Genomic DNA, 14,685 nt, shown 5'->3' on the forward strand with positions numbered 1-14,685 from the left:
GGGATAAGCTCTTTGACATTGGTCTTGGCAATGATTTTTTTTGCATTTGATGTTAAGAGGAAAGGTAACAAAAGCAAAAACAGGTAAGTGGCACTGCGTCAACTAAAAAGCTTCTTCTGCACAGCAAAGGAAAGCACCAACAAAATGAGAAGGCCACCTATGAAGTGTGAGAAAAAATTTACAAACCACATGTTTGATAAGAGGTTAATATCTATAATATATAAAATGAACTCCTACAACTCAATGGCAAAATACTAAATAACCTGATCAAAATTTGGCAAAGAACCTGAACAGACATTTTTCCAAAGATATACAAATGGCCAACAGGTTCATGAAAGGTGCTCAACATTACTAATCTTCAAGGAAATGCAAATTAAAATTACCATGAGATATCACTTCATATTTGTTAGGATGGCAATTATCAAAAAAGCAAGAGATAACAAGTGTTGGTGAGGATGTGGAGAGAAAGGAATCCTTTTTCACTGTGGTGGGAATATAAATTGATACAGTGATTATGGAAAACATTATGGAGATTCTCAAAAAATTAAAAATAGAACTACCTTATGATCTATCAATCCCACTTCTGTGAATATCTGAAGGAAATGAAATCGGTATTTCAAAGAGATGCCTGCACTCCAGTGTTCATTACAGCATTATTTACAATAGCCAAGATATGTAATCAACCTCAGTGTCTGTTGACAGATAAGCAGATAAAGAAAATGAAGTATATGTGTGTGTGTGTGTGTGTGTGTGTACCCAATGGAATATTATTCAGCTATAAAAAAGAAGTAAATCCAGGCATTTGTGACAACACAGATGAAACTGGATGGCAGTATGCTAAGTGAAGTAAGAAAAGAAATAGTCAAATGCTGCATAGTATCACATATATATGGAATCAAATTTTTTAAAAAAGTCAAACTCACAGAAATAGATAGTAGAATGATGGTTCCTAGGGGCTCGGGGTAGTGAAAATGAAAAGAGTTTGGTAAAAGAGTACAAACTTTCTGTTATAGGATTAATAAGGCCTGAGGATCTAATGTATGACGTGGTGACTATAGTTGATAATACTGTATTGTATAATCGAAATTTGCTAAAAGAATAGAACTTGTGTTGTCACCAAAAGAAAGGTAAATATGTGAGGTGATGGATGTGTTAATTAACTAGATTCGGGGAATCCATTCACAATGTATACATATATCAAATCATCACCCTGTACGCTTTAAATATACTACAATTTTGTCAATTAAAACTCAGTAAAACTGAAAAACAGGAAAATGAATAAATAAGTACAGTTGTTTCATCCATCCAGGATACCTCAGACCTTTTTTTAGATTCTGATGGGTCTATAAAATAATTCAACCCTGCCAGTTACCATGGAAACATATCTCGGGCTTGCTGGAGCATCTGAAATGTTGGTATTTCTTTGATCGGATAATTTGGGCCAAATCCCAGGAAAGAAAAGAAATGACCTGACATCACAGTTTTGGTATCCTCTCTCTGTACCAACCAGAGTTCTAGGTGACTTCCTGGGAGGTGTGTCTAAAAGCCCAGGGACATCTGACTGTTTACAGACTCTCTTTCCAAGAACTTTTCTAACATATCCTCAAATCTCCAGCAATGTAACAATAGAAAATGATTGCTACCATTATTCCTGGATTTTTTCATCCCAAAGTTTCAGGAGAGTGGTGAGTGATAGAGGCCAAACCAGGAAAAAAAAGACAGCATATGGTTGAATCCTGTTTTTGATCCATTCTGGCAATCTCTCTTTTCTTTGGTGCATTTAGACCATTGATGTTCAATGTGATTATTGATATAATTGAATTCATATCTACCATTTTTGTTACAGTTTTGTATTTGTTGTCCTTGTTCTTTTTTTCTAGTTTTATCTTCCACTCTTTTTCTGCCTTTTGTAGTTTTAATTAAGCATTATATATGATTCCATTTTCTCTCGTTTTTGAGCATATCAGTTGTACTTTTTTTTTTTTTTTGCTTTTTTTTTAGTTGTTGCCCTAGAGTTTGCAATAAACATTTACAGCTAATCTAAGTCAACTTTCAAGTAACACTATACCACCTCATGGGTAGTGTGAGAACCTCGTAATAACAAAATAATTCTAATTCCTCTATCCCATCCCTTGTATCATTGCTGGCATTCATTTCACTTATATATATGCATATATATATGAGTATCCATAACCAAATATATTTTTGCTATTATTATTTTGAACAAACTGTTATCTATTAGATCAATTAAGAACAAGAAAAATTAAAGTTTTTATTTTATCTTCACTTATTCCTTCTTCAGTGCTCTTTCTTGCTTTATGTAGATCCAAGTTTGTGATCTATATCATTTTCCTTCTCTCTAAAGAATTTCTTTTCATAATTTTTATTTATTTATTTTTCCCCCAGAGCCCCAGTATATAGTTGTATGTCATAGCTGCACATCCTTCTAGTTGCTGTATATGGGACACAGCCTCAGCATGGCTGGAGAAGCGGTGCGTCAGTGCGCTCCTGGGATCCAAACCCGGGCCGCCAGCAAGGGAGCGTATACACTTAACCACTAAGCCATGGGGCCAGCCCATCTCTAAAGAATTTCTTTTAAAATTTTTTGCAAGGTAGGTCTACTGGCAACAAATTCCCTAAATTTTTGTTTGTCTGAGAAAATCTTATTTCTCCTTCACTTTTGAAGGATAATGTCTCCAAGTACAGAATTCCAGGGTGGTGTTTTTTTCTCTCAACTCTAAATATTTCACTCCACTCTCTTCTTGCTTGCATGGTTTCTGAGCAGAAGCTGGATATAATTGTTATCTTTGTTCCTCTGTGGCTATGATGTTCTCTTTCCTCTGGCTTCTTTTAAGATTTTTATCTTTATCTTTGATTTTCTGTTGCTTGAAAATGATATGCCTAGGTGTAGTTTTTGGCATGTATCCTGCTTGGTGTTCTCTGAGCTTCCTTGATCTGTGGTTTAGTGTCTGACATTAATTTTGGGAAATTCTCAGTCCTTATTGTTTTAAATATTTCTTCTGTTTCTTTCTCCCTTTTTTCTCCTGGTATTCCCATTACGAGTATGTTATACCTTTTTTAATTGTCCCACAGTTCTTGGATGTTTTGTCCTGTTTTTTTTAGTTTTTCTTCTCTTTGCTTTTCAGTTTTGGAGGCTTCTACTGAGATATCCTCAAGCTCAGAGATTCTTTCCTCAGCCATGACCAGTCTACTAATAAGCCCGTCAAAGTCATTCTGTTACAATATTTTTGATCTGTAGCATTTCTTTTTGTTTCTTTCTTAGAATTTCTGTCTCTCTGATTACATTGCCCACCTGTTCTTACATGCTGTCTATTTTATCCGTTAGAGACCTTAGTGTATTAATCATAGTTGTTTTACATTCCCAGTCTGATAATTCCTGCCATATCTGGTCTGATGCTCACTCTGTCTCTTCAAATGTGTTTTTTGCCTCTTAGTATGCCTTTTAATTTTTTCTTGATAGCCAGACATGATGTGCCAAGTAAAAGGAACTATAAATAGGCCTTTAGTGATGTGGTGGTGAGGTCTGGGCTGAGGGGAAGCATGATTAGGTCTCAGCCTTTTATTAAGCCTATCCCTCTGGACTGTGAACTTCAGAAATGTTTCTCAGTTTTTTTTCTGCCCCTTTAGGTAGGACAGGATGGTTGTAGAGTGGGCTGGAGTTGGATATTTTCCTTCTTTCATGTAAAAGGCTAGAGCTGACAAGAGCTGGGTATTTCCCTTCCCCCACGTAAGTTAGGCCCAGAAGGTTAGGCTGTGGTTAACTAATTTCTCCTGAATGTAGGCATTGTTAAGAAGAACAGAATACTTTAACATTTCAAAATGATTTCCATTTCAAAATGGTTCCCTTTGCCCGCTTTCTGCAAGAAGCACTAGGGGATTTTTTTGCAATACTCACTTTGATGACCCAGCAAAGATCCTGGAGGTAAAATTCACAAAAGTGTAGGAGCCCCCAGTGACTAGGGCTCCCTGGAGTTTTAAACTCTCAGTTTTGTCCACACTGAGCCTCCAGCAACACGTCCCTATATGTCAGATTTCCCTGCCCCGGCCCTGGTTCCCACGTGGTTGCCGCTCCTGAGACTCTGCTCCCGTAGGCCATGGCTCGCCGTCTGTCTCTCTGATCTTCAGGCAGTGGTTTACCCTGTGTCCTCACCTCTCTTACAGATCCTAGAATTACTGTCGATATTTTTAGTTTGTTCAACTTTTTACTGTTAAGATGGAGTGGCAACTTCCAAGTTTCTTCCATGTGGAATTGGAAACCTGTTGTTGTGGTTTTCTATCCTGTTTTATTCAACTTACATTCTATTATTTTGCCAGCTTCTCTTAGAAATCCTTCCTAATTTGAATTCTCATCTCTTCTCTGCATTCACATTAATAATGTCTCTAACTTTCCAGGACTATTTATAGTAGAGTATTTTGTGACATTGATAAATCAGGTAGTGCAGGAAGAAAGCAGGCATGGAAGTAGAGAGTGGCGGTTCATAGATAAAGAGTATGGTTTTGAGCATGTTGAAGCTGAGAAGCTCATTGAAAATCTACATGGTATTTGTAATTTGGAATTTGTGTCTATGGTTCAGGCAAGAAATCAAGATTAGACAGCTTTGTATCAAACCATTATTCAGAGGCAATATTTTAACTTGTGTAGATGAATAAAATCATAACAGAAGAAGAATGGACAGAATACAAAAAAGCACCAAAACCAAACAGTAGAATTAAATTGGTCAAACAGGTAAAAGGAGAAAAAATGTTGTGCAATATTGTTTAAGAATGTAGAGCGTGGACAACAGTAACAGATGCTAAAGAAACTGAAAACTCTCTTCTGGATTATGCTTTCAGAGAGTTAAGGATGAAACTTTAAGAAAAATTTCAACAGAAGGTGGAACCAAAATAAGACTGTAAGGTGTTAGAGATAGGTGAGAAAACGGTGACAAAAGGGAGTGTAACTACTTCAACAGTCGAAGAGGGAAAGACACACGAGAAGTTGTAGTGTGAGGGTTGACAGAAAACACAGAAGAATAGCCACTCACTGTGTATTCATTGCCATGAATTTATTTTTATTTAGTTCTATACTATCTTCTCATTCTCAATAATAAAGTCTTTGAATCTCATGTGTTTTCATTTTACCCTCTGTGTATAACACAAAACTTGTAGTATTCAGCAGTCAATAAAAAATTTTTGAGTGTTAGAATCATTGAGGATTAGAAACAACTGACAAATGTAACAAGGTGAATGGAAATACTATAGTCCCTCCAGGTCCTGTTGAATATGTTTATTATTCTTTCTAACTGTTATAATTATATCAATATTCTCACATACTTCTTTTCTTTCAGAATTCACATAATTATTCTATTCTTCCATTCAAGAAGTAGTTATGGAGTATCGTCTAAGAATTTTTGGACTTTTGCTTCTAATAAGGGAAGAATAGATAACTCAGACCAATTCTCCTAATCATGAAAACTAAAAATTTGAAGAAAAAATATACAAAACCATCTACCCAATTGCATAGGAGAACTAACAAGTTATTGAGACCTAACTGACTGTGGTCTGGGGAGGATTAAGAAAAGGGAAATGAGCCCAATTTTTAGTGCTGCTTTTTGGTTGTGGTGTTTTACTTATTCCACAATGAACAACTGCAGGAATAAGAGATTGAACAGAACTTTTGACAACTTTTGGAGGCTAAGGGGAAAGATATTGGAATCTAGAATCTGCCCAAGTGTGAGGACCATGAAGAGTTTTAAAACTCTTCACTTTCGGCCAGAACCTCAAACTTAAAAACTTCTGACTTACTGTCCAACATGAGAAATGCAGGCCTTTAAAGAGATTGTAGCTCAGTTTAAATAATCTCAGTTTCTGAAATTTAATTGAGGTGATTCTGGATTATTGGCTATTTAGGAGCCTGATGGGAGCAAAGAAAAATTATCTTCAGAGGGAGTAAAAATTATCCTAGGCTTCAAATTATATTTACAAACAATTTTGGAAATGCAATGTCTATTTAATGATAAAGAGTATCCAAAGGAGATGATCAGACAACAACAAACAAACAAAAACCCAGAAAGCAAATAAAACAGGTAACAAAAAACAAGCCCTCAGGGGCTCCAGATAGGACGTTATTAGCTAGAGACTTTAAAATATAATTGTTTAAAAAACTAAATACAAGACTAAGGGTTTTGGCAGAAAGTAAAAAAATATAAAACTATAATAAAAAATAATAGAACTAAAAATAAAATAACTAAAATTAAGAACTAATGGATAAATATCACAGCAGCGTAAATGCAGCTGAAACAATAATTATTGAATTGGAAAATATGTCAAAAAATTTTTCCATAATGTAGCTTAGCAATACGAAAAATGAGGAAAAAGGGTAAGAGACATAAGAAATACTGTAAGAACTCTAATGTTCATTTCACTGGAGTCCGAGAAAGAGGAAAGAGACTAAAGGATAGAAGCAAACTTTGAAAATACAAGACAGGTAACTTTCCAAAATTGAAGAAGGATATAAAATCAAATATTCAAGAAATGCCATAGACAGCTGAATGAAAAATATAAATAAATATATACTTAGATAATAATATAGAAACTGGAAAGGTAAACAGGAAGAACAAATCTAAATAAGCAGGCAGAGAGAGAAAATCTTTACATTACTTTCAAATGTATAGCAAACTAATAGTTGCCTTTTCACTGGCAAGAAAATGGAATGATATCTACAATACCTGAGGAAAATTGCCTATCCAGAATAATATTCCATTGGAAGATAAACTTGAAGAATGAAGTCGAGGGGCCAGCCCAGTGGCGCAGTGGTTCAGTTTGCTCCGCTTCAGCAGCCCGGGGTTCGCAGGTTCAGATCCCAGGCATGGACCTACCCCACACATCAAGCCATTCTGTGGCAGTATCCCACATACAAAATAGAGGAAGATAGGCTCGCATGTTAGCTCAGGGCCACGCCTCCTCACCAAAAAAAAAAAAAAAGAATGTGGCTGAAATAATGACATTTTCAAACTAACAAAAACCAAGTGAATTTATCACCCTTTGAGCCATTATAAAAGAAATACACACAAATTTCTTCAGGCTAAGGTAAAATAATACAGGATGGAAGACCAGAGATTAAGAAAGGAATAAAAAAAATGACAAGAATGAATATGTAGGTACATCTACATGAAAATTGAACAGAACAAAATGAATTTCTGATAAGCATACACACACACACCTGTACATGTAGAGAGCTCTCTCTCTCTCTACCCCCCACAGATTGAGAGACTATATTTACAAAAGACTTACATATGGAATATATAAAGAACTCTTAGACTTAATAAGAAGATGACAAATAATATAGTGAAAAAGTAGGTAAAATATTTGAATAGACATGTCACTGAAGACATACAAATGATTAATACGCACATGAAAATGTGCTTAAAATCATTAGTCATTAAGGAATGAAAATTAAAAATCACAATAAGATATATATATATATGTATTAGAAAAGCCACTATTAGAAAGAGAAATCATGCTGAGTATGACAAGGATATGAAGCAACTAAAACTCTCATAAACTGCTGGTTGGAATTTAAAAGTGATACAAATATTTTGGCAGTTTCTATAAAAAGTATCAAAATACAATAAGTTGTACTGTGATGTAAAAATATACATAAAAATATCACTATATAACCCTGACATTCCACTCCTAAGTATTTAACCAAGAGAAATGAAAATACATGTTCACACAAAGACCTATGCACAAATGCTCACAGCAGTTATACTTGTATAATAGCCAAAACCTTGGAGGAAAAAAACAGATAATTGATTATTGCATAGCAGTAAAATGTATTGAATTATTAATACATGCAATAATATGGATTAATCTCAAAATAGTTATACTACGCAAAATAAGCCATATAAAAATCATACATACTTTACAATTCCATGTAACTAAAATCCTAGGAAGTTTTAACCAATTTATAGTGACAGAACCTGGATCACTAGCTACTGGTGATCAGGACTGGTGGTTATAATAGGATGAATTTGAAGGGAACAATGGAAACTTTGGGAATGATCAATATCTTCTTTATCTTGATTGGTATGATCGTTTTACAGGTGTATACGTATGTCAAAACTGACTAAATTTTAAACTTAAAATATTTCCATTTTTCTGTATGTCAATTATACCTCTGTTTAAACAACCCTGTTAAAAAGAAAAAAAATATATATTAAATGGACCAGATGCTGCTATTTAAAGACAAAATAACCAGACAGGATAATAAAACTGCACCAAACCATATACTATTTATCGAAATATATCCAAATCATAGATACATAAAGAATGAGAAGAAAGTGATGGAAAAGTTACCATATATAAAAAATCAAAAGATTTAATTAGAAAGAAATCACAAGTAAACCCTAAGAAAGTAGAAGGAAGGAAGAACAGAAATTTATTATCAAATTATGTTAATTCCAGAAAAGGAAAGTTAATATAGCATTTAAAAGTCAAGTACATTAATAGAACATAATATGATCATTTCAGTAGATGTGATGCAAAATTTAATAAAAAATTACATACAATCCATGTTAATACCAATGAGTAAATGTTCAATGGAATAAAACATCCTCTATCTACAGTAAGCTTATGGTAAACATCATGCTTAATGGTGCAATATTAAAAACAAGACAAAAATGCCCACCATTTCCACTGCATACACCATTACATTAGACAGCCTAGTCAATGCAGTGTGAGAAGAAACAAAAAAAGACAGGTATGATAATAAAGAATTAAAATTATGATTTTGGCAGATTAATTGTGCTATAGATGAATTGTTTGGATATCGATATCCCAAATTACCTATAGATAAGTTTTTAAAAACAAAAGAGAAGCCAAAGCAATCTTGAGAAAGAAGAACAAAGCTGGAGGCATCATACTCCCTGATTTCAAACTATATTACAAAGTCATAGTAATTAGAACAATAGGGTATTGGCATAAAAACAGACACATTGATCAATGTAACAGAATAGAGACCCCAGAAATATGCTCACGCATATATGGTGAATTAATTTACGACAATGGAGCCAAGAATATACGGTGAGGAAAGGACAATCTCTTCAATAAATGGTATGGGAAAATTTGGACAGCCACATGCAAAAGAATGAAACTGGACCATACAAAATATTACGGTGTATCTCATACCATACACAAAAATCAACTCAAAATGAGTGAAAGACTTGATCATAAGATTTGAAATCATAAAACTCCAAGAAGAAAACATAGGTGGTAAGCTCCATGACATAGATCTTGGTGATGATTTTTTGGATTTGACACCAAAAACAAAAGCAACAAAAGCAAAATCAAACAAGTGGGACTACATCAAACTAAAAAGCTTCTCCATAGCAAAAGAAACCACTACTAAAATGAAAAGGCAATATACTGAAGGGGAGAAAATATTTGCAAATTATGTATCTGGTAAGCAGCTAGTATCCAAAATATATTAAAAATCTCATACAACTCAACAGCAAAAAAACAAAAAATGTGATTAAAAAATGGACAGAAGATCTGAATAGACATTCTTCCAAAGAAGACATACAAATGGCCAACAGGTACATGAAAAGAAGCTCAACATCATTTACCATCAGGGAAATGCAAATCAAAACCACAGTGAGTATCACCTCACATCTGCTAGAACGGCTATTATCAAAAAAGACTGGAAATGACAACTGTTGGTGAGGATATAGAGAAAAGAAAATCCTTGTGCACTGTTGGTGGGATTGTAAACAGTGCAGCCACTATAGAAAACGGCACGGAGTTTCCTCAAAAAATTAGAAATAGAACTACCACATGATGCAGCAATTCCACTTCTCCATATTTATCTAAAGAAAATGAAAACATTAACTTGAAAAGATAGGGTTAGGGTTAGACCAGAGAGATAGGAAATATAAACAATGGAGAAAAATCAATAAAACCAAACATAATTTCTTTGGAAAGATAAACAAAATTGTCAAGCATTTAGCTAAATTGACCAAGAGAAAAAAGAAGACACAATTTTCCAAAAACCAGGAATAAAAAAGGGTATATCACTAGTGACCCTACAAAAATTAAAACAAATAAATTAATATCTTGAATAATCTCATGCCAACAAATTAAACACCTAGAATAAAATAGATAAATTATAATTAAAACACAAATTATCAAAATTGATTCACAAATATGAGTTTACTATATCAAGTAAAGACAATTAATAGTTAAAATTCTTCCCATAAGAAAAGCCCAGGTCCGGATAGCTTCACCACTAAATTTTATCAAATATTTAAAGAAGAGATAATACCAATCTTTCACAAATTATGTCAGAAAATAGAAAAGGGGACACTTCCCAACTCATTCTATGAAACTAGACAAAGATTTTACAAGAAAACTACAGACCACTAATCCTAATGAAGATATATGCAAAATCCTTAACAAAATATTAGCAAATAAAATCCAACATCTTATAAAAAGTGTTATAAATGATTAACAAATGGGATCTACCTCAGTAATGCAGGGGTTATTTCACACCTAAAATTCACTTAATGAAATACACAGTAGTAACACAACAAAGCACAAACAATATTTGATCATCTCGATAGATGCAGAAAAAGCATTTGGCAAAATGAGACATAAATTCGTGGAAAAAACTCTCAGCAAACCAGCAATAGGAAAACTACCAACCTCATAAAATCATCCACAAAGACCTAAACTTCATACATCCTGAGAGATCTGAATGCTTCAATGCTCTCCCCCTAAGTTAAGGAACATGACAAAGATGTTTACTTTCATCCAAAACAAACACAAAGTAAAACAAACAAAAACAAAAGACATTAGATTAGCAAGGAAGGAGTAAAACTGACTTTTTCCACAAATGACATAATTCTGAATCCTGGATGTAGAATCCCTAGGAATTCATAGCGTACCCTCACATAGAGCTTGTAAATCTGTTTGGCAAACTCTCAGAAAACAATAATACATACAAATATCAATTGTATTTCTATATACTAGCAATGAACAAACAGAAATAATATTAAGAAAACAAATCTATTCAAAATAACAAAATCAAACTATGTAGCAATAAATTTTAAAAATAAATGCAAGACTTTTACAATAAAAAGACAAACACTGCCCAGAGAAATTGACGAAGATCTAAATAAGTGGAGAAATATTACATATATATGTGTTGGATTACTCAATATTTTTTCTCCAAAATTAACTATAGATCAATGTAATTATAATAATAATAATTTTTAAAAAATAGGCTTTTTTGGTAGAAATTGACAAACATCCTAAAGTGTATTTGAAAATACAAAAGTCTTAGAATAGCCAAAACAATTTTGAAAAAGAAGAATAAAGTTGGGGACTAAACTATCCAATTTCAAAATTTACTTTAAAGTCACTGTAATTAAGACCGTCTGGTATTGGTGCAAAACAGGCGTTATTATAGGCATAGAAATCCGTGAGACAAAATTGAGAGTCCAGAAATAAATCCTCATTATTATGGTCAATTGAATTTTGACAAAAGTACAAAGAAATCCAGTAGGAAAAGGATAGTCTTTGCACAAATGGTGTTCAGAAAATTTGATAGTCACATTAAAAAAAAAGAACTTAGATCCTTACCTCACACAACGCACAAAGGTCAACTTAAAATGGAGCACAGACCCAAACATAAAAGCTAAATTTAAAAAAACTCATGGAAAAAAGATAGGAGAAAATCTTGGTGATCTTGAGACAGGGAAAGATTTCTTCAATATGACAACAAAAATACAACCCATAAAAGAACAAACTGATAAATTTAATTTTATTACAAAAGAACTTTTGCGCTTCAAACATAATATTAATAGGACGAATTAAAAGAAGAAATTGTCAGAAAATATTTGCATAATACAAATATGTGATTAATGAACACAACTCTTACTATTCAGTTGTAGGATAAACAACTATATTATAATATGGGTAAATATTTGAATAGACATTTCACTAAAGAAGATATATGAATGGCTAACAAACATGAAAAAATATGCTCAGCATCATTAGTTATTAGGGAAATGCAAATTAGAGCCACAATAAGATGCCATAACTCATACACACTGTATTGGTAAAATTAACAAGATAGACAATAATGAATATGGGTGAGGATGTGGAGAAAATGGAAATCTCAAACATTGCTGGTGGGAGTGTAAAAGGATACAGACACTTTAGCAAACAGTTTTTAAAAGCTTAAACACAAACTCACCATATTACTTAGACATCCTACTCTAGAAATCTTCTAGAGAAAAATAAAAACACATGTCCACAGAAAAACATATACACAGATCAAATGTTTATAGCAGCATTATTCATGATATCCAAAATTAGGAAATAATTTAAATGTCCATCAACTGGTGAACTTATAACAAATGTGCGATATCCATAAAATGGAATACTCTTCAGCAGTAAAAAGGAAACACTGATACACGCTACAACACGATTAACTTCAGAAGTATTATAAGTGAAAGAAATCAAATGCCATAGACTATATATTGTATTATTCCATTTACATAAAATATCCAAAAAAGATAAATTTATAGAGATAGAATGATTAGTAAGCCTATGGCTTGGGTGGGTGTGGAAATTAACTGAAAATGAACACAAAGGAACTTTTGAGGGTGATGGAAATGTTCCAAAACTGGATTTTAGTAACAGTTACACAACTCTATAAATTTACTAAAATGGTATTGAATGTGATTTATATCTCAATGAACCAGTTTTAAAAATGTTAAAAACAATAATAACTTTAAAAATGTCAAGGATAATAAACTAGGAGAAAAAGAATTGCCACATAAATCATCAAAAAAGATCTTCTATTTAATATATTCTATTCTATATACAAATAAGTAAAAATCAATATAAAAAAACACCATATAAAAGTGTACAAGAGGCTTAACAGACATTTTACAAAAGATGGTATCTAGTTGCCCAATAACCATATAAAACTTTCCTTCATCTCATTACTGAAATGAAAATTAAAACCACAGTAAGATACCATTACATTTACACCAGAATGGCTAAAATTTTAAAGTCTAAACAAATATTGTTGCTTTTGATGATATCAAACATTTAGAACTTTCATGCATTTTTGGTAGAGGTGTAAATTGGTGTATCCACTTTGGAGACTGTTTGACAGATCTTCTAATATGGGACATACTTAAGAAATGTGTGCCAAGAGACATGACAAGGATTTGCAGAGCAGCATTAGTCAAAAACTGGATACAAATACAGATTCGCATCAACAATATAATGAATAAATAAATCATGATACTTTTACTTAATGCACTATTCTCCAGGAATAAACACAAATAATTTACAGGCATATACAACAATAAAATCAAGTCATAGAAACATAATGTCGAGTAAAAGAAGATATGTATAAAATACATATGGTATGATTCTACTACAAAAGTTTGAAAGTTCAGGAAACAACACTCTATGGTTCAAGAATGCAAGTTTGTGTGGTAAAATTATGAAGACATACAAGTGGATGATTAATGAAACAGAACATTTGAGAGGTAGAAGGGGTATTGATTGTCAAAGGTTAATGAGGGGTCTCCTGAGAAGTGACAGTGTTTTAATCTTATCCTGGGTGGTTACAGTGGTGTGAGCTTTGTAAGAACTCAATCAGCTGTACATTGATGTTTTGCGCCCTTCTTTTGTACCCTTTGTCTATACACGTGGTATTTCACAATGTTAAATAAAGAATAAAACAAGAACTTTGGGTAGCATGATACTCGAAATAGATTTTTTTCACAGAAAATAACTAATTTACTTCAGAAGAGTAAATATTTCTGGCTAGAGTGTCACCTGAACACTTTCTAGAAAATTGTAATCACCATCACATCCATAACTTATTAATCTAAGCCTCAAAAGTTTCTTGGGTTGCAATATTTCTCTGAGAGAAAATGGGTTATGGAAAAAGATCAATGACAAACTTGCCTGGGCAGTCATCTCCTTGATGCCTTCATTTATGCTTCAAATCTTTTATATGCTGTGACATTCCTATTGGTGGAAAGATGGGGGATTAATATTGGAAAATAAAACTACACTGGAGCTCATATTTATTTTGTTTTAGTTTGAGCATTTAAGTCATGATATTACCAATCAATATTTGCTAACAAGCCTAATAAATTGGAATTTACCTTATTATTTACCATGGTTTAGAGAGCAACCCACAATAGTATAGGCGTAATAATATGATTTTGTTCCCCATTCTTTCCCCATCTCTGGACAAGGCTGGTATCTCCACTGAACATGAAGTGGCACCTGACTACTCACTCAGAGTGCCCTGTTCTTGTTCTTTAGATAGTCTATCAATATTTGGCATTATACATGTGTATATGTGTTTACTTTATAACTCTCTTCCCCACAAAACTATAATCTCCAATAAAGACTACGTGTGTGTAGGGACGCCTGTCCCAGGCACAGCGACAGCACTCAGCAGTGCCTGAGAATATATGTTGAATGAGTAATTTCATCTTAGTACACATTCTCTTCCCACGCCTGAATAAAAAGAGTCACAATAAAATAGATCATTGTTGGAAGTTTGTGTACTTGAATTGACATTGATAACAAAGAACTATCTCCCAGCAGTCCTATGTTGCCTAAGAATCTTACAAAATATTTTCTTTT

This window comes from Diceros bicornis, chromosome 41 (assembly GCF_020826845.1).
Source record: "Diceros bicornis minor isolate mBicDic1 chromosome 41, mDicBic1.mat.cur, whole genome shotgun sequence".
Taxonomy (NCBI): domain Eukaryota; kingdom Metazoa; phylum Chordata; class Mammalia; order Perissodactyla; family Rhinocerotidae; genus Diceros; species Diceros bicornis.